This window comes from Pipra filicauda, unplaced genomic scaffold (assembly GCF_003945595.2).
Source record: "Pipra filicauda isolate LSUMZ 115617 unplaced genomic scaffold, ASM394559v2 scaffold31_size4109673_pilon, whole genome shotgun sequence".
In the NCBI taxonomy this organism is placed as follows: domain Eukaryota; kingdom Metazoa; phylum Chordata; class Aves; order Passeriformes; family Pipridae; genus Pipra; species Pipra filicauda.
The window spans coordinates 4,045,091-4,068,783 of record NW_024104443.1 but is presented as its reverse complement, the minus strand read 5'-3'; the positions used below and the strand labels follow the sequence as shown (position 1 = coordinate 4,068,783).

Below are 23,693 nucleotides of genomic sequence, written 5' to 3'. Positions count from 1 at the left end.
ATCCTACAGGGAGATCAAAGACAAAAGATTAGAACGTTTTTAATAAAGTGAAGAAGGATCAGGTTAGATCAAAGGGACAAGCTGACAGGAAATAAGTAGGTGCCGTTGTTGGCTGACACTTGCATGCTGTAGGGTGATTTCTGTGTTAATGTGAGGTCAGAAGGAGGATTGCTTTACATCTTATTGTCTCCAGACTTTGCTGACTGGGTGTGTCTTTGTACTTCGCTTTAATCTCAAAAATTAAAACCCATAAAGTCACAGTTTGGCTCAGCCACATGATAATTTCTAGTTATTTAACTTTGATTTTGAAATAAAAATAAAATTTGGAACACACCAGCAGGGTATGGAGGTAATTAATTGGCCTGCAAGGGGATTCAGCTACAGGAATATTCGTTATCAAAGGCACTGGGCCTCACTCACCACCAGTGTCATTCCGCTGACTTTAAGGGAATTAAGTCTTACCCCAGTGTCTTAAGAGGAAATGTGTTCTCTTTATATCTACCAAAGCCTTGTGTGCTCACAGCTTGTACTGCTGGAGTTAAACCAGTACAGTGAAAAGAATATGTCCCCTTCAGTTTACTGTGCAGTTTTATTAGTATAGAGCTGCTAACTGGGTAGAGTTTATTCCTCTGAGAACTGAAGTGACAGCACTCACTGGGACAGGCTCGCTGGCCTCCTCACCATCTTCAGGGTGTAGGTTTTAGTGGATGCATGGTGGGCTTGGGCAGCCTGGTATATGTATTTCAGAAGTAAAGTGCCTTACAAAATACCCCTTTCATAGATGACCCTTCTGTCTGAGGTGTCTAGAAGCTAGTTTGAGGACAGTCCCAGGAAACCAAGCAGATTTCTTTACTATGTGATACACGGGTGATTTTGTGGTTGCACGGAGCCTGAGCTCCTCATGTATCTTCACAGGTGAAGAAAACAAAAAAATGCTCAAGGGGTCAGTGTGTCTTTGTGTCCATTATCAGGCAACCTCCTGTGCCTGAAAGGATGTTTTCAGGCAAAGGTGCAGGACTGGGCCCACAGAAACAATCTTGTTCTGTTCCCCCAACACAAGCACTGGAGGCATTGGCTCCACTCCAGGACACTGCAGTTCCTCCTCCAGCACTGGGGGTTCTGCTGAGCAGCACAGTGATGGTTTGGTACCTTATTGGACACAGTTCAAGCAATAACCAGCTTTTTATCCGGTCATGGTAAATCAAATTGGCAGGTTTTGGTATGGCCTTAACAGAAGGAGCTGTGCTCAGCCCCTTGCTCAGTACCACAATACAGGTAATAATCATACTTCAGTAGAGAAAGGTATTTTTATCATATTTTGCTATTTTTGTTTTGCAGTCGTGTGTAAATGAGCAACCATTCTACAAAACCAAAGGAAAGTATTCTGTAAAATGAAGCTACCTAAACTTACTGGGGCGGAGTAAAACAAACAGTAAGAGATGTTTGCTTACAAACTGAGGGAAGGTTCAGGACACATGATGACCCTGGGGGTGCAGTGCTGTTGAGCCAATAGCTGAGAGTGACATATGGGAAGAAGATAACCTGGTTTGCTTTTGAACATTGTCTCATTTTTTGTAGTTGGTCATGTTCCACGGAGCCTGCTGGGCTGCCAGGCTGTTAGGTTTTGAGATTGGTAGGCTCTAATTAAAATTGCTGTTAAGTCAGAAATGTGCAGCATTCAGACAGAAAAAAAGACAAGGCTTCTCAACTATTCCAAATGCTTCTGTGTGCCCATTGTAACAGCCACGTCCTAGAGCCATCTACCTCTGTAACCACTCAGTCCCTGTCCCTGCTAGACTTGGCTTCAGTGGGAAATACACCCTGATATGCTTCTCTAAGCTTTCAGATTTACGAGTGCCAGGTCATTCTTTTTGAAGTTTATCTGTCCACTTAAAACACTGGACTTTTGCCTGAATTTTAGGCATTGCATGGAGCTGTTCTTCTGCAATAAAATACGGTCATTGGAAAAAGACTGTTTGCAAAAAAGGAGTAATGACTGGGTAGCAGAAATCTAAGAATCTTGGGAATCTCAATAGTGGGCAGAAAGATCTAAATCCTGCTGAAGTTGGGAGGGATATTAATAAGTACAGCTGAACAGAGGCTCCTGGATTATGGAAGTTCACGAAAAAATAGGCTGTGTCCAAACCAGGAAAATCTGGAGTTGTAAATAGATTTAGTTCAATTTGTGTAATCTTTTGATATATACAACACTATAAACCTACAGACATTGCAGGAGACTGATAGGACTGGAATGCAGCAGAAATTCAAGGTACTCAAAGCAGTCAAACAGTATGAAAGGAAATGGAAGTAAAAGAGAATCCTTTCATGGACTGCAGAATGAAGATTAACAATTCAGAGAGAGGTGCAAAGGGGGGAATGAGGATGTTGACAAAGTGTTATGGTAACAGAAAATTCAGTGATGAAATGCAGAATTCCCCAAGGGAATCATAAATCAGCTTTAGTCTACAAGGTATGTTGGTTCCTAAATCAGCAGGAGTCTGGTACCTAAATAGCTTTGCAGTCTAGTCCCAGATGCTTTACTTTGGACTTTTCTCTTCCCTTTAGGTTTCATGTGGTTTTAAATTTAACAAGGGCACTCATTCCCTTTGAGGACCAAAGCATGTTAACAGTGTCCTTAATATATTTATAAAATGAAGAATCTTGAAGGATAGCTTGGGTTTTTTCAGAGTTCAGAAATGCTAAGTGTTTTAATATGAAGTAGAAAGTATTAAGAAAAGGTTGAAAAATGACAGGGAGCGTCAAGCTGAGACAATAACGTGGGGAGATTTGATTTATCCCTGCTTGAATCTTTAATGGGTCTTTTTGTGGTTCCTTAGATGTGGAGCTGCAGTGGTAGGGCACTTAGAGCAAACAAATATGATCCAAACACAGCCAGAGCAGTTTATGTGATGAATCCATCAGCCAGGGGCGATGGTGGGTTATCCCGCGGGGATGAGGATGGGAGGGTGGAGCGGAGCCGCGGGAGCACAGCCCGTGTCCACTAGGTGGTAATGCTGGGTGTGAAACGGGCTCCCTCTGCTCCCCGGGGCCTGGGAAGGGAATTTTAACACTAAGTAATGAGACTGCAGATTGGAGCATCTACATGGAAAGCAGGACTTGGTGAGCGTGCAGCTGGTGGCAGTGCACCAAAGCCTTGTACAGCTGTGCCTTACCCAGTGGGACATGTCTGTCGTGTCTCTGTGGGAGTTTCTGAAGCTGTTCAGCATTCCCTCCACAATAGCCACATTCAGCACCTGCTATCTCTAGTTATTTTAAAAATCTTTGTCATAGGAAATGACAGTCTTTGGTCCAAATGATACACAAAACTGAATGACAAAGTGCTGTCAGCGGTGTCAGTGTGAAGGTAAATTTGTTACTTGAGGTGGTTTGAGGGGAAAAAAAGCTGAGAGGCATTTAAAATTAACTCAGTACAGTAAACTGTACACTTTTGATCAGTAGATTGTGGTGTTCTGGACTGAAAAAATACCAGGTTAGAAATTAACCCAGGCTGAAAAGGCAATTTGGGGAAGAAAGAATGTGATTATTTGATCTAGAATTTGGAGAAAATTATTTAAGAAAAATTTAATTGGATCTCCTGACTACAAATCAGTTAAATTTCTATTCTTTTTCAAGAGATAGAGTTTCTAGAAGCAATATGTTCAAATATTGGGTCTTTCAGGACTTTAGGATTAACTGAGTAGCATTACTCCTTCTTGCAAAGTCTAGGAATGCCCACTAGAAAATTCCTCTCAAACACAGAGCAGTTTCCTTTTACTTTTCATTGGTGAGTCTATGAAACAAGCACATATGTAGTAGAACAGTAGATAAAGAAGGGCTGTGACACAGCTCACTGTGAGGATCTGTCCCTGGAGAAGCTGCAACCCCAACTTCCACTGAGGTAGAAAGTAAAAATTCTGGGATTGTTTTTCCAGAATTTCAGAAAATTCTGAAAAATGTGGTTAGGAATATCACCCTGAAAAAAAAAAAGTCTAATTTTGAACACGGTACGAATATTGAAAAATACAAAAGAAAATGTAGCTTTCAACTCACAATTATTAAAGTTCAGTGTCATATTCTGTCAGCTGGTGCACGCTTTGCTCAGGGAGTTCTCCATGGCAGTCTGTTACATTCATTGGAGATGGGCAGAGGATGAGAAAGAGGAGACACAAGTGTGTCTCCTTATTCCCAAACCTTTGCCACATTTACTGGGGTAGTGGGGAGTCACCTTCCATGCAAGTGGGGCTGGGACTGGCCAGCCCTGCCTTGCAGCGCTGGCAATGGAGATTACTCACATTGAAGCAAATTTTGTATTTCTACAGAAACAAACTACTAAATGCTTGCAATTGCTGTCCTTCCTCATTAGATTGCTTGTCAAGCTGTGCTATGTAACAATCTAATTTTATTAAGTCTATCATTGCAGCAAGCAGCCAACATTAACTTGGTTTTCCTGTTCTTGATCCTGCACTGTCACCCATAAAGGTGGCACTTTTGGCTGGCACAGAGCCCCCTAAGTAGTTCAAATGCATTTCTTTGTGTGTGTAGTGGCAACTCGGTGCCCTGGTCATGGACTGTATTTGCCAGGATTTAGGTGGAGTAGGAAATATGTCTGTTAGACCCTGTCAGGTCTACAACATACTTTGCCCTGCTCACCAGCCAACCAACTGCATTTTGACTCTCAGCAAAATATAGTTCATCTCTCCATGGGAGAATTTTTCCTTGAAAAAAAACCAAAATCCCTGTTATAGACATTTTTTTTCCTTATTTGTATTTACTTAAGTCTCTTACTAGCTCTGTTTGATGTAATTATCATTTGCTGATTTAAACTGATCTCTAATACCTTATATTTGTGTGACTGGGAAAAAACCCATTTCTTATCAAATCAGAATTATATTTCAGCACTCTTAAACTTCTCCCTCAAAAGTAAAACATTAACATTAGGTGAAATGAGGCACATCACCTAATATGTTAATTATGGAGACAATCAATCATTAACTTTCTTAAAGATCTTGAGAATGATTCAGGATTTTAGAAAATGAATTATACTTTTTGCTTATATTTCTGTATTTTAAAAATACGTAGATACCTTGTGGACAAGATTTGAAAAACAGATGCAATAGTCTCAATTTAGCAAAGTTGTGTAGAGCTTTGCCAAAATACAGGATTTAGCTCTTTAGGATAAGCTTTCTGAAATATTTGAGCAGTTTTCTCCATAAAAATTTAAATGAAGCCTTACTATTTTCAGCTTGAAAAAAAAGTGGAGTTTTTATAATTTAAAAAACCAGGATCAGCTGGCCATGGTCATACATAGGAGTCATTTCTGCTGGGTGCTGAGAATAGAGAAGCACAAATTTGGAGAAATGTTTGGGGTTTAGCAGACATTTCTTCAGCACATCCCATTTTTTGCTTTTCCTAAGTTTTGGCTCTCACTGGTCAGAGACTCTGTGGTCAATGAGGAACAAAAACTCCAAAATCAGCAACCTGCCTCAGGTCTGTCCTGGAGGGAGGGAGCAGTTTCAAAGGATGGTGTCTCACCCCTGGTAGCTGCTTACAAGCTCCACTTTGTGTTTTTCTGAGGCATGAGAAGGGATTTTTTTAAAGCCTCTAACTGGGCTGTAGCTTTCTCTTCCTAAAGCTCATGGAAAACTCACAGATATTCTCACTTTAGAGTTTACCCTTGACTCCACAATGGAGGAAAGGAAGGAATTTTGGGAAGGCACCAAAGGAGGTTGGGTAACAAAATCAAGAAGCCCCCCACAATCCCAGACTGTGGTACCTGTGTGTGCCTTTGCCCTCAGCCTGCTCTTTCAGAGCTCTGATTTTTGCAGGGACAGCTGCAGATCTTCTCAGGCCTGACAGAGTTCCATGGAAGATGCTCACAAACGTTCCTCCAGTGCTGTGCCTTCCTCTTCTGCTTTGCTCTCAAGAATGAAGACATTCGTGGGGAACACATGGTATTTGGAGTAAGGAGTGCTTAGTAAACTCAAATCACGCCTTTCAAAACTGCAAACCCAAAGTTACACTCCCAAGCCCATGTTTAGGCTGCTGCTCCTGTTGGCAGGTTTTTAAGAGTGTGGAGCTACCTCTGGCTCCAGCTGAATGAAAAGCACTGTCAGAAGTCAGGCATCTCCTTTCAGAAATGTGGGCACTTGATTTAGACAATCTTGGCAGAATGCACATGACAAGGATGCTTGTGTATGCACTTTAAACAGAATCAAAGTTTTCCTTATATCAGAATGGGGGAAAAAAATCAGAAAATACCATTTTGAAGTGAAGCCTAAGCCGTAGGCTTTGCGTAAGTGCTGTTTGGAGTATACTCGGAAATAAAGGAATTTTCTTTCCTTCTTACATGGAATTTAGCAGGTTTTCCTGTGCCTGAAGACTGCAGGTGTTATTGTCTTTGGCTTCCAAGGGGAAACCTGTGCTTTTGCCTGGAGAGTCGTGTGTCTTATTTGTGCATTTTGAGAGGCTATAATAATACTCACCAACACATACATTTTTACATGGAAAGGTATAGCAGTCTCTGTGTCTGCTGTGGAACAAAGCATTTGTTACTTTTCCCCACCCTAATAAACTGATAGATAAATCACGTATTCTCTTGCACTCTGCATTTCCTTCTGTTTCGTAAAATGTTTGTTTTGTAGGTACATGTAACATTTGTTTAATGTGCAGGAGGCAGATGAGAGAGGAGAAAAGTGACCGTGAGGCACTGAAGGTTTTACACATTAGCTTTAGACGTGTTTAGTTGCTCTGTGTAGTTGCATTACTACACAAAGAGAGATTATCTTGACATGTGCTGGTTTGATTTTAAATAGAGAGTAGGTGTTTCTTAAAGGGCAATGTGATGTTAAATTGGAACTGGGCTGAAGCAAACACAGGCTTTCTCCTTTGACAAGCTTACAGTCTCATTAGGGTAAATTACCCTGCACTGAGCTCCCTGTATGATTAGATAGTTATGGGATCCAGCCTAATTAGTTTAAAGCTGGCTTGGGTATCTCTGCACAACACTTGTTATTTTTGTGCTGCTCTGGAGGCACAGTCTGAAGTCTTCATTTGAAATCCATTAAAGTCAAAGCAGCTCTTTCTGCTGGTTGAATGAGCTTTGCATGAGGCTGAAAACATGTCAAGAGTACAGCACAGAAAAGAGAGAGCCTGGCAACGTGGTGCAGGCCTGGCATGTCTGTGGGCATGCAGTGCTGGCATGCAGGCACAGGGTGGCACGGGATGGGGATGGCAGGGTCCCCTCAGGGACCGGGCCAGGGACACGGTGAGGGGGGGCCTGTGTGTGATGGAAAAGGACAGCGAGGACAGGGAGATAGGCCAGAGCACCAGGGAGAGGAGAGAAGAGTTGTGAGGAGTTTTGCCAGTGATGGGAGAGGCTTGGATTTCATCTGAAGGAGGCCAGAAGGGCAGTCTGGCAGGGCTGGAGCAGCCCCCCGAGGAAAAGTGCTCAGCCAGTGCCTCTGGGAGAGGTGGGTGAGCAAAGCAGGGCTGGCAGCTGCCACAAACAGCACTGGGACAGCAGGGACAGACTGGGGGAGCAGGAAGCACAACCAATCTGGTGGGGCATGTTAAAGCCTTCCCTTTCCCACTGCATGAAATGATTTGCTGCAGTTCTGTCCAGAAATCCATCCTGACAGCAGTGGGGGAGCAGCAGGTGAGCCCCAGGCACTGGAACAGACAGTTGCTCCTCAGACTGGTGGAGACATGAACATGCTAAGGAGCGATACACTTCTAAAAAAAAAAATCTAAAAAAGCATAGCAAGCATATTTTAGGGCAGGATGGAATGTTTGCTCAATTAACTAGTCAAAACAGGATTTCTTTGTGTTTCTCACAGCACTGCAAAGGGAACTCCCTTTATGAGAATTAAATTCTTTGCCTGTATTTTCATTACCCAACATATACTCTCTTCAGGAGCCTCACTAGTGTTAGCTGATCCCACTCTCTGCTGTGGATTGAAGAAACTCTGTTTTCTCCTGACCTGACTGGATACAGAAACAACAGGGTCAAAATTAGACAGCTTGTTCAAAACCTCTGAAGGACTTGCTGTCACGGGTAATGTCACAATGCTGTTCTGTCATGGAGGTAGGACCATAAGATTAGCAGAAATCATGTTTTCATCAAGCCTTACCTGCTGCCACCATGGTTTTTTATGTCTGGAAAGTCTAGAATGGTCTTCAGAACACCCATTTCATGTGCCTCTACAAACTGCAGGTTGCAGGACACACCCTATAACAAACTTCAAACCATTAATTTCATATAAAAGATCAAAAGCTGTAAACTGTGTCCCACTGGAACAGATCTAGCGTGAGAGCTTCGTTCTGCTCTTAGATCCTCACATTAACGTGGAACTTGTTAAGTGACATTCCCAGATTAACTGGAGAGCAAACTATGCACTACAGTACACAAGAAGACAAACCAATTATGATGATGTTCCTTAACAATATGATCAGAATTAAAAGTTTTGCCTAACTCTGTGCATCAAAAGTGTGTAATACCATAAAGAGCATTAATACCCTGAATATATATAATCTTTGCTGCTTCAGGGAAAAGGCAGCAATTTCCCCTCTTCCACCACAAGTCCTAAAAAGTTGTATGTATAAAGGAGAAATATATACAGTTTCCTAGCTTATTTTGGACAACAGGGGTACTGCACAAATATGGTGCAACAAGCACAACCTCCTTAACATTAAAAGGGCACGTTCAACTCAGACGAGACCAAACTAAGCAGACCCTCACCCTCTCACCTGGTCTCTTGTGGGACTTGACATTGTCTCATAACTCTGAATCTTCTCTCCTTTTTTAAATGTCCTACTTGAATTAAGGATATCAGAACCATGGTATTTTTTTTTTTCAGGGTTTACACCAACAGAATATGCAGCAGGAATGTGTCGTCTTTGCTTCACCCAGTGTTTCCACCCAGAGACCTGGGGATGGGGTAAGTCATTTTGGCCCATGTTCCCTGTGATGCTGGGGTTGGTTCTGCTTCCCCTGCAGATCAGCTCACCAAGGAGGCAGTGACAGCCTGTGGTGTCCAGGCCAAATGCACAGACTTACATCTGGCTGCTTCCAGTGCACACAGCCAGTCTGTCAAGCAATTGCTTTCTCCTGGAGCCCTGCTCTTATTGCTATTTACCATCCTCAAATAGATGTGTCATCAGGGGATTTAATATCCAAACAGTTTGTATTTTTTTCGGTTTATAGGTAAAGACACTGAAAAGCCCAGTGTCAAAGACCAACCCTGTGCAACGCCATTAAAAATACAGTTAATTAATGATGAGTCTCCTTTGCAATTGTATTTGTGGACCCATCAGTGAAGTGGCTGTGGACTGATGATTGCAGAGTGATGCTGTGCTCTGTGTTTGCTAGTTGGTTGCCTTCAACACACGAGAGACCTCAAGAGAATAAACACTGGTTTGCTCCAGAGAGGTCAGTGCCATCCAATGCAGCTCTTGGCTGCAAATCTGAGGGGATTTACTCTGGGCCCTTCACTGACTCACTGTAGAGAAGAGCAGCTCTTACATCAGGTGCAGGGTCAAGGCTGGGAGGCCCTGGAGATCTCAGCCTTTAGGTGCTTGTGCTCTGACCAGATTGAGTTGCTGCTCTGCTGCAGCCTCTGAGAAGCCCTTTAATCCCTTTAAACTGTGTTTTACCCCTGTGTTTCCATGTGCTGTAGAGCTGAAGGTAGGCAGAAATGGGATGATGCAATACCTATGTATTTATTTCTCTGTTAACCATCTATTGCAGTCTGTACTATTCAGAAGTGAGGTTTTAACCTCATTCCTGCTGTACTGTAGTGAACAGGATGCCTGGGAGACAGGAGACTGAGCTGGAATGGATCCTGAGCTGAAGGCTGACCGGGCGAGTCACACACTTGCTGTGACACAGATCTGCAGCCTGTAACCATTCTCACACATGGTTATATGCACTTCTGCCACAGCTCTAAAACAGTTCAGCTACTGCTGACTGCAGCCAAGGCCAGTTTGCTTTTGATGCCATGGGAAGCTGTGAGCCTGAGCGGTGGCTGCTGCCTGACAAGGTGACAGCCTTGTTGCTGTAGTAACTACACATTAGGGAAGAAACAGAAACATTTTTGGTGTCACTTTTGTCTGCAGAGCCCAGACAGCACAGCACAGTTCAGTGACTGCCTTGGGATGTGCAGACGCCCTTGCTTATCTTGGGTTTTGTTGGAGTTTTTTTCCCAACAATGCAGCTTTTCACTTTACAGTGGTGGAAACATGGGTGCCTTTGCTAACAGCAAGTGAAGAAAATGTAGCTTGAAGTGTGATAACAACTGACAGACAAACATGGTTGATCCTTCTCTCTACTAAACATGCCACATGCAAACAGAAATATAACCTGGCAGAGGCTTCATTCACTCAAAAGTGAGTGAAATCCCAAGGTCCATTAGCTATATCATGGCAAATATGTAAGCCTACGCCTGTTCTGTTATTCACAAAACAACTATTCCAATAATACTGCCTTGAAGATGCAAAAAATACCCCCCAATGCTCATTATGGTCTTTGTTTTGCATTCACTTCCAATTTTTAGACATAATTTCACTAAGGGAATCAATAGCTCCTAGTTGTGGACACTCAACAATTTCTCTATGAGTTGCTCAAGAAACAAATTGTTTCTTTGTTTTGGTAGAACCTTTGGACTAACTTGAGTGTGAAGACTTTTTTTACATGTTTTAATATATTTTAGCTTCTTTCTGGTTTGCATTCCTTCTGATGCTGCCCTGGCTACCTTTATAAACATCTGAACAGTTACTCTGTTTTCAGATACAAAGAACAATAGCACCTCAAGCGCAGTGAAAATACCAAATATTGATCTGTCTCTTGAATGCCAGAAAAGCTCAGCAGGAGGCACACAAAATATTTCTGAAAAACGATAGCTTATCACCTGCAGACCTGCAGATTGCTGTCTATTATTACAAAGACTTGCTGGGGGGCTCCAGTGACCTCCAGCCTTCAGCTATTTGTGTCCCTTCCAAGGCAAAGAGAGAAAAATCTCAACCCTCTCCACAATGTTTGCATTCACCTCGTTTGCCGTGTTTTTCACCTCGGCTCTGGAGGTGCACTGGGACACACCACTGGAACACATCAGCAGCATCAGAATTGCACAGCAGGGCTGGAACCTGCTGCATGAGCTGCTTTCAGAGCAAAGATTTGGCTGGCTTGTTTACAGCCTTGCTGTATCCCTATCACTTAATCCTGGGGGGGGGGGGTTGGAGATGTGACTGTTGCTATACAATGTTGCTGGATTCCTGTTTAAGAATCAAGCTGCACCTTTAATCCTAATTTGCACTCTGTGCTCTGATGTGGTAATTATTTCCCTGTTAAAAACATGCTTGTGTTACCCTGGGGATACCAGAAATGTTAATGCTGCTTTTCCAGTCAAATTTGGCCCCGTGAGGACGAGGGTTTCTGTTTGCTCCTCTGACTTGTTGGGTGGCAGTGGCACCACTGCCCAGGGGCACTCACAGGCCACCACAGGACACTCAGGGAGCTGGAGGAGTCACTGTGATCATCAGAGTCATCCTTTCTGGAGAAACAGAGACTACTTCTATTTTGGCCTTTGTTTTTTCTCCTGCACAGATGATGTGTGGTCCCAGCAGCCCCATTTCCCCAACTGTTGGGGTTCTGCCCCCAGTGCTTCCCAGATGGACCAAGGGTCTGGGCTAATGGTCTCTCATCGGGGAATGCAAAGGGTGGTGCTTGAGGGAGCAACCAAGGAGAATTTGAACCCTGATCTTGTAGTGGAGGGTGAAAGAAGTGATCTGTGGATGGTGCACTGCCCTGTGATGGAGCTGTGCTTGAGAACAGCCACAGCACACAGCCCCTTTGGCTGTGCCTGCGGGGCTCGGAGGTGCAGTGTCCCTGTGTGTCTGGGACAGCACCGTGCTGTCACACAGGCTCTCTGCCCGCCTCCCCTGTGCTCATGGCATAGTAGTGAGTGATAGAATCCCCTTTGACCCTCCTAACTCTGCGTCACAACGGCTACAACAGTCCAGCAGACATTACACTCAGCTAACTTGAAGTTTTGTGTGAGTACGTGGTGGTGTCCAGTTTAACAGCTGTAAACTGATAGTGTGCCTGTCCCTTGTCCCACTCTCAGGAAAGGTGGCAATACTGGTAGGTCTTCCTTGTTTTTCTGGAGAGAAAACAGGCAGAGGGCAGTATTTGGGATGGGGTAGGGAAGCCTGCCTGATGAACAGAGGGAGAAACCAGAGCTGAGCACAGCTGAACTGGGTTTCTGTTCACACTTGGGAAACTTAAGCATACCAACACAGAAGGTAGGTTTGAATGAGTAAAATTTGTGCATGGCATAAATCCACCCCAAATTACTATTTTTTAAAATTTCAAGTTTCAAAAAGCTCTATATCAATGGATATTACAAAGGAAATCCCTTCCAGTGCAGTTGATTTTTTATGGTCTACTGCTAGGTATGCTCTAACTACTTTCAAATTCAAGGTGATACCTCTGTTCTCTTGCCTTTAGTCCAGAATTAGGTATCTTGTAGTCCTTTTAAAATGTCACATCAGTTGCTATCACAACTGAGGCTTCCTCATGTCCTTCTGGTTTGGCTTACTCAGTCATTTCAGTGCACTCATGGTGTGTACCTGTGGTGTTCTCAGGACTTTGCTAACATTTCACTCAGTCTTACTCTGAATTAGCCATCCATGTGAAACATAGGGTCATATGCACCCTACTATGACCCACAAATAATGAATGTAACACTAAAGCTGAGCTTATCCCAGTATGGGCAGAGTCTGCCACTGAGAAAAGATTTTTCGAAAACTGTGGAAATAAAACCCAAACAAACCAATGCTGAGAGCATCAAATCTCTCTTTTTTTTTTAGCACAAAACTTCCATATTCCCCAGTGGTTACTAACACCTGAGATAATTTAATTTAACTCCTAGCTTTTGTATCTTAAAACTTGTTTCCTCTCCTATATAAAAACGATCAGCCCTTGTGGAAATTGCTGTGGGAATTAAAATTTAATTTTTTTTCTTCTGTTTTACAACAGAGGGAGCTCTAAAGAAGCTTATCTTTCCACAGAAAGAGTAAACAGACTGCATCTTCAAAAGTGCTTGGGGAAACAAGTGGCCTGGTCCCGGTGAGCTGTGGTGACAGTGATGTGAGGGTGTTCCCCAGGCAAGAGCAGACAGCAGGGTGGTCCCAGTGCCAGCTGGAAGGTGGGATCACCACCTTGGTGGCTTTGAATGTCTCATGGAGCCCTGTGCTTCCCCGGGTACAAACCGCACACCAAAGGGCTTTCATGCCTTGAAGATGGATCAGGAGCCAGGCTGGTACTGAGTGAGCGAGTGTGTGGGGAGAGACTGGGCCTGGTTTTATCAAAACCAGCTGTTGACAATGGAGACCTAATATCTGGCAGGGACCTATGGATTTTTTAAACTGTATTTGTATATACAGTACCTGGAAACTCAAGACCAAGTTCTTCCAAAAATCAGTTTGATTTACACTTTTGGGAGAAAAAAGGCATGACATTTGGAAAAATAGGGGGTTTTTGCTGTTACAATGCAAATATGAGTTTGGCTATGTTATTAATGCTTTTCCAAAGGGGTTCTTTTTACCAAACATACAGGAAAATAGATTGGAGAAAAATGACAAATGCCATCCAGCCCTGCTGCAGCATCAAACTTTAGAAGCAGCAGGGTGTTGTTTATGGACTCAGTATCCTCTGTTCTCATAAGGTCATCTTTGCTCTAGTCCTTGAACCAAAGCTTTTTGTTAGCAATCACATATTCATTGTCTTTCAGAGACTGTTGTACTTCAGTGAAATCACTCTTTTTCTAAAAAATAAAAACCTAACCCCCCCCAGTCCTTCCCCAGTTGACAAGTCCTCTTTAAAGTATAACGTGGTGCAGCAATCTGCACATCCTGCTGACACACTAGAAACTATGTTCATACCAGAAATCTTTCTCAGGACTAAATGGCAAAAAAATATTAAATACTGAATTTTTGTTCTTGTAAGTCTTTACCTCTGGATTAGTGTGATGCTTATTTCCTGGGTTTTTTTTTAGTTGCCCAGCTCTTGACGCAGCTGACATTGGTGGTAGATGTTTGTCAGCTGGAAGGTGACCATACACCAACATAAAGGATTTCAGATGTGACCAATTTAGCTCTTTATTTTTGGCCTGTACAATTCTGGAGCATTTTAAAATACAGTCTGCTTTGTATATTGTATCATATGATTAAAGAATGCAAACTGCTATATTATTCCACTGAATTTGAGTTCTCCCCCCACAATGGTGACCATAGAAAGGCTTTTATTGTTCTCTTCAAATCAGGCCCTATGAAAGCAAAGGTCAGGCTGCAGACATAACTGTACTAACAAAAACACTTGCTAGTAGAGGTTGTTTTGCTTGTAAACTGATACAAGGTAGGTTGGTTTAAAAGCAAACAAACAGTATTTTTTTACTCAGGATAGACTGTTCTGTGCATTGTACGTGCAAACTGCAGGAATGAGTCTTGTTTTGGAAGGGGGTGTTTCATGATTTGAAGTTCGGGGGCGTTTGTACTTGTGCAGTGGCAGCTCCAGAGCTGTGCTGAACCTGACACCTCCCGGGCAGGAACAGCAGGAAGGCTCTCTGTGATCCTTATCTGGCTGGCTGTAATTATAAAAGTTTGGTGTGAGGGAAAACTTGTATCACCACTGCTTGAAGGCTCTTGAATTGTCTTGAGGCAATTCAATATGTTTTGTCCTTAAAATCTTGGTGGGCTCCTTAGGTTTTAATGCACAAAAAACCCCCCAAAACTCACCAATAGAGAGGCTGTAGTTAAACAACACAAAATGTGCCCTGGGAGTGGGGCAATGCCTCTGACCAGTGTGAGCAATTCAGAAAGGAACAAGCCCTGGCCAGGCAGGAGGAGGACAGGAAAATGTGAGAGGTGGGTTCAGGGCAGAAGGGCAGCACAGCCTCTCGTGCCACTCCCATCCTCTGCACTGCTTGCAGGAAAGCTCCAACTGCAAGATCTACTATGGGGGAACTTCAGACTCCTGGCTCTATCCTGAGGGAAAGCTTAGCCAGGAAAGGTTGGGGAGTGCCAGCTAATGAGCTGTTGACTGTGGCACATGACATCCACTACATATTTTAAATTCACTCCTTTATTGTGCTCGACAGTTTAATAACACCGAGCTGTTAAGGAAAGAACAGCAGCACAAAACCTTTAATGAGAGAATAATTTGAAGTAGGTGTACAGACATCAGTCTGACTGTGAAAACTGGTACCTGTCCTGGAGCAGTGCCCTCCCTATAGGGTCATTTGTATCATCCAACTATTCAGTTCTCAGAGCCACAAGCCTCTCAGCACTCTGTCAGACTTTATTTTTGAAAACACATAATAATAAATCCCAGTTGGCAAGAAATCTCTTCTTTTAAGTTGTAAAACTATTTCTTTTCAAGACCACAGCAATGTAGAGCTTTGCAGAAATGTCAGGTTTGAACAAAGTCCATGTTCTTTAAACAAAAAACCTCCTTCAGTACGAGAAAATAGGAGAAGGCAGAACTATCTTCCAAGCAGCATGTTTCAAATTTCACTTTGCTGCCAAGGGCACAGGGAGACACGAGGCTGGTCCCTGGTTTTGGCTGGTTTGCATCACCTGAGCATTGCCTCCCTCTCTCACAGCTGTGTTCAGCCTGTGCCAGCCCAGGGTACCTTCCTTAGCCTGACATGAGAATAAAACCTGGCTTGTTCTCCGTGTTGCTTTTCTTCTAGTAGATGTTTGGGAGTATGGTTGTGCTTCCCGTAAAAGTCAAGGTTTTCTCAGACACTGCCACGTGTTTGTGGAGCACAGGCCCTTGCAAATTATACAGGAGAACACAACTGAACTTTGCATACATGAACTCGTGTAAAAAACCCTAGGGCTTTTTGTTTTCTTTTGTTTTTAACTGAGACTGATACTAACAATATATCTTCACATTCAAATATTAATGCTGTCTTTATTTTTTTTAAATGTTAGTAGCTAATCCTGTTTATATTTGTCCACAATACCCATGAATGTCGGTTGGCCAAATTCTTCTTTCACAAATTTGCCCTTTAACGTGAACATATACATTTAAAGTATACACTGCAATCCCTTCAGTATCATTAATAAACTCTCCTTCATGTTTGTTGCACCAGACACACAGGTTTCAAAAAATCAGCCAGTTGGTATGCAATACAAAGGTAAAAGCTGTCCTTCTTAAAAAATCTTGCTGCTCCCAGGTGTGTATTAGGGTTTTTTTCCCCCCAATTGCTGGAAGAATTGCTGTCCTGTTGGTCTGAGGGTTCATGAGAATGAATAAATTTGCTTGGGAGGATGGACTTGTGGAAGCGTGTGAGCCAGCGTTATTCTGATGTGGCATTGATTTGGTCACTAAAAAAATTAATTGTACTGATCTGTGTTCACAAATGGTGCTTTATGACAAAAGGGTAGCTGGTGTGTGTTTTGGTGATGTTAAAAAATAAAAGGAAGGTATGTAACTATTGGTTGCACTGTAAATTCTACAGGCAAAGAGGCTAGACCTGCCTTATTATCTAAGAGAAGGAGACTGTGTCATATATTATCATTTTTGTTGATTTCGTGGGTTGAAAATTCAGAGCTGCCAAAGGACAAATAGGCACTGGTCAATATTTCTATGCAGGTTTCCTAACTGAGGAATTTTACACTCATTAGGTTGCTTTCTATCATGCCTAGAGCACGTCACCCTCAGCTGTGCAAGTCAAGGAGCTAATGCTGCCCATCCCTTAACCAGGCTCATGTGTGCTAAGTTTCTGATTTTAAAAAGAATAATTAAATATTGAGATGGTAATGAGAATTTTGTGTAATTTCAAAAATAATTTGTTAAGTCTGGAGGAATTCCACAGTGCTTACTGTCCCCTAAATACAGCTCATGACTTGATAGCAGGTGACTTCCCTTTCATAAGAAGAAATTCTGAAATAAAAGGGTACTTTGACAGTAAAAACCTCACGCTCTGGGACAAAGATCTTTCTCTGCCCTGCTGCTGGTGGTAGCTTTGTTGGCAGAGTAGGATAGAGGATGAAAAAATTCCCCAGTGCCTGCCAAGCTGGAGCCTGGCAGAGCTGCTCTGTGCTCCTCTGCACATGCTGCCTCTCCAGCTTCCCACCCTGGGGGAACACAGGGCCCCGTGTTCTCCTCACCCCCAGGGCACAGCGGTGGGGTCAGGGCCTGCAGGAGGGTTTGGACCCAGCACCCACAGCCCAGGTGGAGAGTCCCAACCTCAGTTATCTCAGTCAAGCCTTACTTGAAGCAGATGCTGCTCCTGTACTTGGCATCATCCCTTCCCGGCTGGCCCAGAGCCACCCTGCCACCTGCCCTCCCCTGCTGGACAGCCCTTCTCCAAACCTGCTCCTCTGCTCTCTCCCTGGCAGCCCTGAGGGTTTGGCTCTGAGGCTAAACCAGGGGGGGGACTTTGAGAGCCCTCAGGTGCTGCTGTGCCACAGCGCTGGCCGTGGAGGTGGGGCCAGCCCGGGCACAGCCCCTGCCCGGTGCCAGGCTGTGCCTCACCTGCACAAACCCTCGTGCTCTGGGGTGTGAGGCAGCCAGCACCGAGACAGATACAGGGGCTAAGGAAATAGCTACAGCGTGCATAATATTAATAATAATAGATCCACTGTATTGGTGGCTGCTCTTGATTTTCAGCTTTGACAGGTCGTTATTAAAGGACCAGACATGTTTTAGAAATGGTGAGTGTAAACATTACTTCACCTCTTTGCTATGAGTACTTGGTGGAGCTCTGCTCCCTCTTCTTTTTATTTTTTTCTTTTTCCTTAAGAAAAGAGGAATGTTTTCTCTTTGTGAATAGGTGTAAAGTACGAGCTTGTGCCAAGATGCCTGGTATTTGGCCTCCTCACATGCTTGCAGGGCATGGGCTGCATGTAAAGCAGGAGGAGTGTAGAGAGTTGGGACAATGGATATTGGGGAGTAATTGAGAGATTAAAAAGAAATCTCAGACACTGCAGGGAGACAAAGATTATAATGAAAATAAAGGGAAGGTATAAGGGCAAACCTTTGTAGGGCAAGAGAAGCATTGCACTTTTTTTTTTTTTTTTTGAGGGTCAAACCCAGTCATGCAGCTTTTCTTTGTTTCTTGGCATGTGTGTACTTTTAGCATAACAGGGCCATTGTGGTGGAGCTTTTTTGGTAAGAAGTTAAAATAAAAATCTATAGTGCTACTGTACCACTCTTCCTGTCCTCTTCATCCTTCTCTTCACATTGTTCAATTCTCTGCAGGCAGAGTGATGGAGGGGAAAAAGCTGATGACACCTACATGGTTTTCATCTCTCTGTATCAGTCTCCTCATTTGAATTATTATTATTTGAAACCCAGAGAACTGTTTTCTAAACAGCTCAGACTTGAGGCCAGTTTGAAACTTCACATTAAGCAAGTGAACAAAATCTCCTCTGTTTTGTGGCTTAGTTCAGTAAATAGATGTTCCAGTTTGCTGCTGCCCTGGGATGTGCTGCGGTCCTTGATCAGGCTGAACAACCACGGCCTGGCAGGAGTTCAGGGGAGCTGCAGCTCGGGAATGACACCCTCCCAGGACAGGCAGGAGGGAGTGGGTCAGAGCAGTAACTGCAATCAGAACCTGAAAAAGAATTGAAGCTGGGAACTCATCTGTGCACTGATGGCACTCGGATTGTAAGGGACCTCTGTCCACCTCTGACACTACAAGCGGACTTAGAAGGAAATTTAGCTGATTTACCAATTCCTAAAGAGAAAAACATTTTCAGAATTCTTGACTTCTGTCATAATTTCTAAATAGAATTTCCCCTCACACACACAAATGAGCATTAGAAAAACTTTCCAGGTGAACAAATCATCTTTTACTTCAGAAGAATATAACTTTCGAAACACTGATGGTTGTTTGAAATACCTCACTTTTAAAGGGCTTTTGCTACTGTTGAACACTCTGTTACCCCACTTCTTAGGAAGAATGCATAGGAATATGTCATATTAGATTCTGTTCCAGTGCAATAGACTTCACAGCTATTTTAAATAAAAACTAGTACAAATATAAACAAATAAAAATTAGTCCCAAGTGTATCTGAACCAGATTTAATGTTTACATTTTATTTTTCATAAAAATTATTAAACTTCTAAAACCTTGGGAGTTTTTCATAAATTAATTATATGCCTAACCTTGGAACCTAAAAGAAATAATTATTTAGACTACTGTAATGTAATACATGTTGTGCTGTTCCGCTGACACTTTGTGTTACAAGAAGAAAAAAGTGATGCAACAGTGAAATCCCAAATTTTCATCCAGAACATTTGTAGGAGCCTTGAAAATAATTTTTGTTTCCTACTGAAAACAACCATGAAATTTATTTACTTACAAAACAGAAACCCAAGTTTTATGTAGCTGCATTAGTAAGTACAATAAAGATGTTTTTAAAAGAAATTCCTGCCTTGTATGAAGGCTTAGAGAAGGCTCCAGGGAGACCTTATGTGACCTTACAATACATAAACAGGGCTTATAAGAAAGATAGTAATGGACTTTTTAGAGCATCTGTGATGATTGGACAAGGAGTAATTGTTTTAAACTAAAATAAGGTCACTCCAGACTAGATACAAGGAAGAAATTTTTCACAATGAAGGTGGTGAAACACCAGCACAGGTTGCCCAGAGAGGTGGTGGAAACATCCCTGGAAACACTGAAGGTCAGGCTGGATGGAGCTCTGAGCCCCCTGATCTCACTGAAGATGTCCCTGCTCAGTGCAGGGGGCTGGATTTGGTGACCTTTAAAGGTCCCTTCCAAGCCATTCAGTGATTCTAAGAATTATTTTTGGAAGTTGGGATGAGTTTCCCGAAAGATCTATAACCTTTATTTTGGACTTGGTTTTCACATATGAATATTTGGCCTTTTGGGATAGAAAATGAGGACTGGCTGGTGTCCAGGTGTCACTGGGCTGTGTTATTTTTCTTGGTTTGAAATAGTCACTAGTGGGATGCAGACCAGGACACTCCTTCATGCTCATGAAGCTTCACGAGATTGCTGCTGTTCCCTGCTCATCTTGTTAACTCTGCTGGGAGTGGGAACACGAGAGGCTGAGCCCTTCCTTTCTCTTGGGATTTGGGCAATATCAACCCTGCCCAAGGGTAGGAAGGTGTATGAGGAGCAGGCCATTTCCAGGAAGTGTTTTTCCAACATGATCCGGTCTGGAGCAGCCACCCACAGTCTCACACGCACCAACACACTGCCTTCCCTCACTTCCCTGTGGGAACACCACAGGATTGGCATCAATTGGTGGGGATGGCATAGAAATAATTTTGTCAGAGGTCTGCTAATCTGACAGAGATCTCTCGTTTTCCAGAAGGCTCCTCAGAAAACCCCAACTATGGGGGCTGACAGGCATCAGGAAGGGGAGGTCACGACTCGCTGCCTCCATGGAATTCCTTGAAGATATTGCTGCTCAGGAGATGTGAGGGACAAACTGTAAAGATGGGACCTGATGCTTGCAAAGTGGGTCTAAAAAGGATGGTGTGCTTTGTCTCTGCCCTTTTTAAATGCTTCTTTTAAAGCTGTTTGTGTCACTCTGCATTTACAAAGTACAGCCACAGCCAGTGCTGTGAGCACCACTGATGAGATCTCATAAAGATGACTTCAGTGGTGTGCCATGAGTGAGTTTTTCCAGATTAATAGTGACAAATACTGCCAGGAAATTGGGCCTGATAGCAGAGCATGAAGTTGCAACAGTTCATAGTCATTTGAAAACTTCACCAGAAGAAATCATTTAAATTTCTTTCTGTATCTGTATCAACAATAAAGACATCCAGGGACAAGAATGAGAGGTTAAAATACTACTTGGAAGAATAGATGGTCCAGATTTGCATGTCTGAGTAAACAGATCAGCTTCACATTGTTTTCTGGAAGACTTGGAACTGGAGAAGTTGTAACCTCTGTAATGCCACCCCTTCCTCCTCTGGGAGTCCCTCAGCAACTGCTCCAGGGGCTTCACATTCCACAGATGGAAAGGGGGTCAGGTCCCAGGGGCAGCCCCAGCCCCGCCTGCTGCCCTTGCTGGAGCCACACAGACCTGGGGAATGTTACCTGGAGGTTGAGGTGATTCCTTTTCACAGCAAGTTCCACCCCCAACATCACTGAATGCTGAAGGACAGCCCGTGAGTCCAGGAGGAGGAGGCAATATCCCGCTTCTACTGTTTCTGATTTCTCAGCTTCACACACCTAGAGAATGTGGACCATTTTCAGTGCCTGGTGCACAGTAGGTTTGCCAGGGAACGATGAAATGTGACCCCCAGGAGTGATCTGTGCCAATTCTGGCATCTTTGTGAATATGGTATTTGCTGTTAGGATTGTGCAGTTTTAGTCAGAGGGCAAATCTGGGGAATGCCAGAGTAGAGAACAACCTGTGGCCTCACTGTGTCTGTGATGGGATGAAGTATGGGCAGCCACCTGAGGGGGTAGGACCTCGAGGGCTCTAGAGATAGCAAAGGGTCCTGCTTGGCAGCTGGACCAACCACAATGTATGTTTACTCCAGAAAAAAATGTGAAAACCTCTAGGATATGATGATGGCAGAGGAGAGAGAGTGAAATTAATAAAACTTCCTCATCATCACGAGATGAGGAGGAAAAAAGGTGGAAAAAAATGAGGGTAGAGATCTGTATTTCAGGTTTCCACCTGCCAATTCCATTTGTACAGACTAGACACCTCCTTTACAGTTGTGGGTTTGATAAGGTCCAGCACAGGTGTTTTGCTGTTTTGTTTTTTTTTAAACTTGCATGGCATTAATAAGCCTTTTCCTAAAGAAATCATGCCAGAAATAGGGTTTTTTGCCATTGCTTTATCAGTCCCCTTATAACTTCTAAATTTTGGGCCAACTTCTAACCAAATTTGGTTATTCTTAAAGTGATGTGAAAATAGCTGGGCAGAAAGGAACTTTAACTTTTTCTGAGGGAAAAAACTGTATTCATTAGAGAATCCTCCGAGGACTTCAATCTTGGGACATAAAAATCTATGAGAAATAATACTTTATTTTGCTGCTGAAAGAAGTATTTGTGTTAACATCTTAACAAGATCTTTAAAATGTTATATTTAAAGAGAACTGTCTCTATAATTTTGAGGCTATTAATCCCTTGTGCTACAAATGTTTATGTGCAAGACTAGTCTTGGCAGATCATTAGGCTCATTAATTTCTTTAAAGCTCTTCTCCATTAAGCCCATGCATAAATACTTGCAATATCAGGTCTTTGCTGAAACTAAATAAATGCTAAAAAGAGCTCTTTACTGTGGCTGGAATAAAATGTTTTCAGTGATGCTGTATCATGTCCTCCAGGATTGGGGTTTTTTTTAATGGAAAGGAAAAAAATGGTAACATTCAGCTTGCTCATGATACAGAGATAGGAGAGGATAAGTAGGGTTATTGACCCTCTGCTCCAGCACAGTATAGCTGGAAAAAACGAACTCTGTATAAATTAGATAAAGAACTTTGATTTTATGAGTTATGGTGATAGGAAAATGCCTGCAAAGTGCAATTCTGTTTACATAGTTTAAAAAAATTGATAAATGTTCTATGGCTTATTTACACAAGGGAGTTGAAGCTGAATCAAATGGTAAAAAAAAAAAAAGGCAACACAGTTGCTCTTGATTATTTAGAAAATAGGAAAAAATACCACACTGATGTCAGACTGGCACTGTTTTTCAAGACTTAAATTAGCATTGAACAGTCTGTTCTGGGAGCCCGTGGGTTTGGTACATTTTTTTTCCACCGCAGGCAGCACTGGGTTGATGAGCATTGCTCTCCTTGCTTCGAGTACTGGGGCTGCTCAGTCAGGAATGCAAAACTAAACCCAACAACAGGGAGGAGGAATTATTGGGATTGTTTACAAATTTGGATTTGCATGAGGGAGCGGAGATGTTGACAGTTACACTTTAGGAATCGAGCTACCACAGCTGGATAAACATGTATTGGATATCTCAAGGCCTCGCTCCCTCCCACCCCCATGGCAGAGAATGAACCAAATGCAAGTCCAAGCTAATCTGAAAAATAATAGAGCAGCTTTCAACAAAACCTATTTATCTATGAGGTCAAAAAGCCTCAGCCCAGTTCCACTCCTAGACAGGCTCTTCTCGACACACCGTCATCCTATCTCGGGGCCGGGAGCTGTGGAGTTACAGACCACCCAGAACTATTGCTCCCAAAGGCAGTGATAGTGCTGCTATGATTTCACTGCCTACAGACTTGAACTAACATTTAATAGCTTGTGTAGCCATGGGAAACCCACTGCATTGTTGTGTTTTATGGATCACTTTTCCTGGATGCTTTTTAGTCACCAATAAAACCGCGTTGGTTGGTTGATTGGAAAAGTAAAGAGGAATTATAAGAAAAGAAAGGGAGAAACAAACTGGTGTCAGTATGCAGAGCTTAAGCAAAGGTGTGATTAAACAGTTTTATCTTCTTGGGCTTCAGTATGTTGACACACCAGACTTCTGTCAAACTTGGTATGGCAGGACATGGTGTTTTTTATGGTAAAAACATAACAGTCAGTTCTCTGGAATGAAAACGTGAATGAATCCCAAACGCAAAGTGCTCTAAGTTTTCTAAATCTGTAGACAAACCTTCTGGGGCCTTTAGGGGCACCAGCAATGTAAGTCCAAGTGCAGGCTACAGGAAATAAGCCCTTGTGAAAGCTGCACTG

General features: G+C 43.0%; 1 long non-coding RNA gene across 1 annotated transcript in view; it reads left to right on the top strand.

The window, feature by feature from the left end:
• The window catches only part of LOC120323696, a 57,541-nt gene that overhangs the window by 5,286 nt on the left and 28,562 nt on the right, over positions 1-23,693 (top strand). The window contains exon 2 of the long non-coding RNA XR_005564436.1: positions 8,856-8,936. This is a non-coding gene — a long non-coding RNA (uncharacterized LOC120323696). The remainder of the gene's footprint in view (positions 1-8,855; positions 8,937-23,693) is intronic.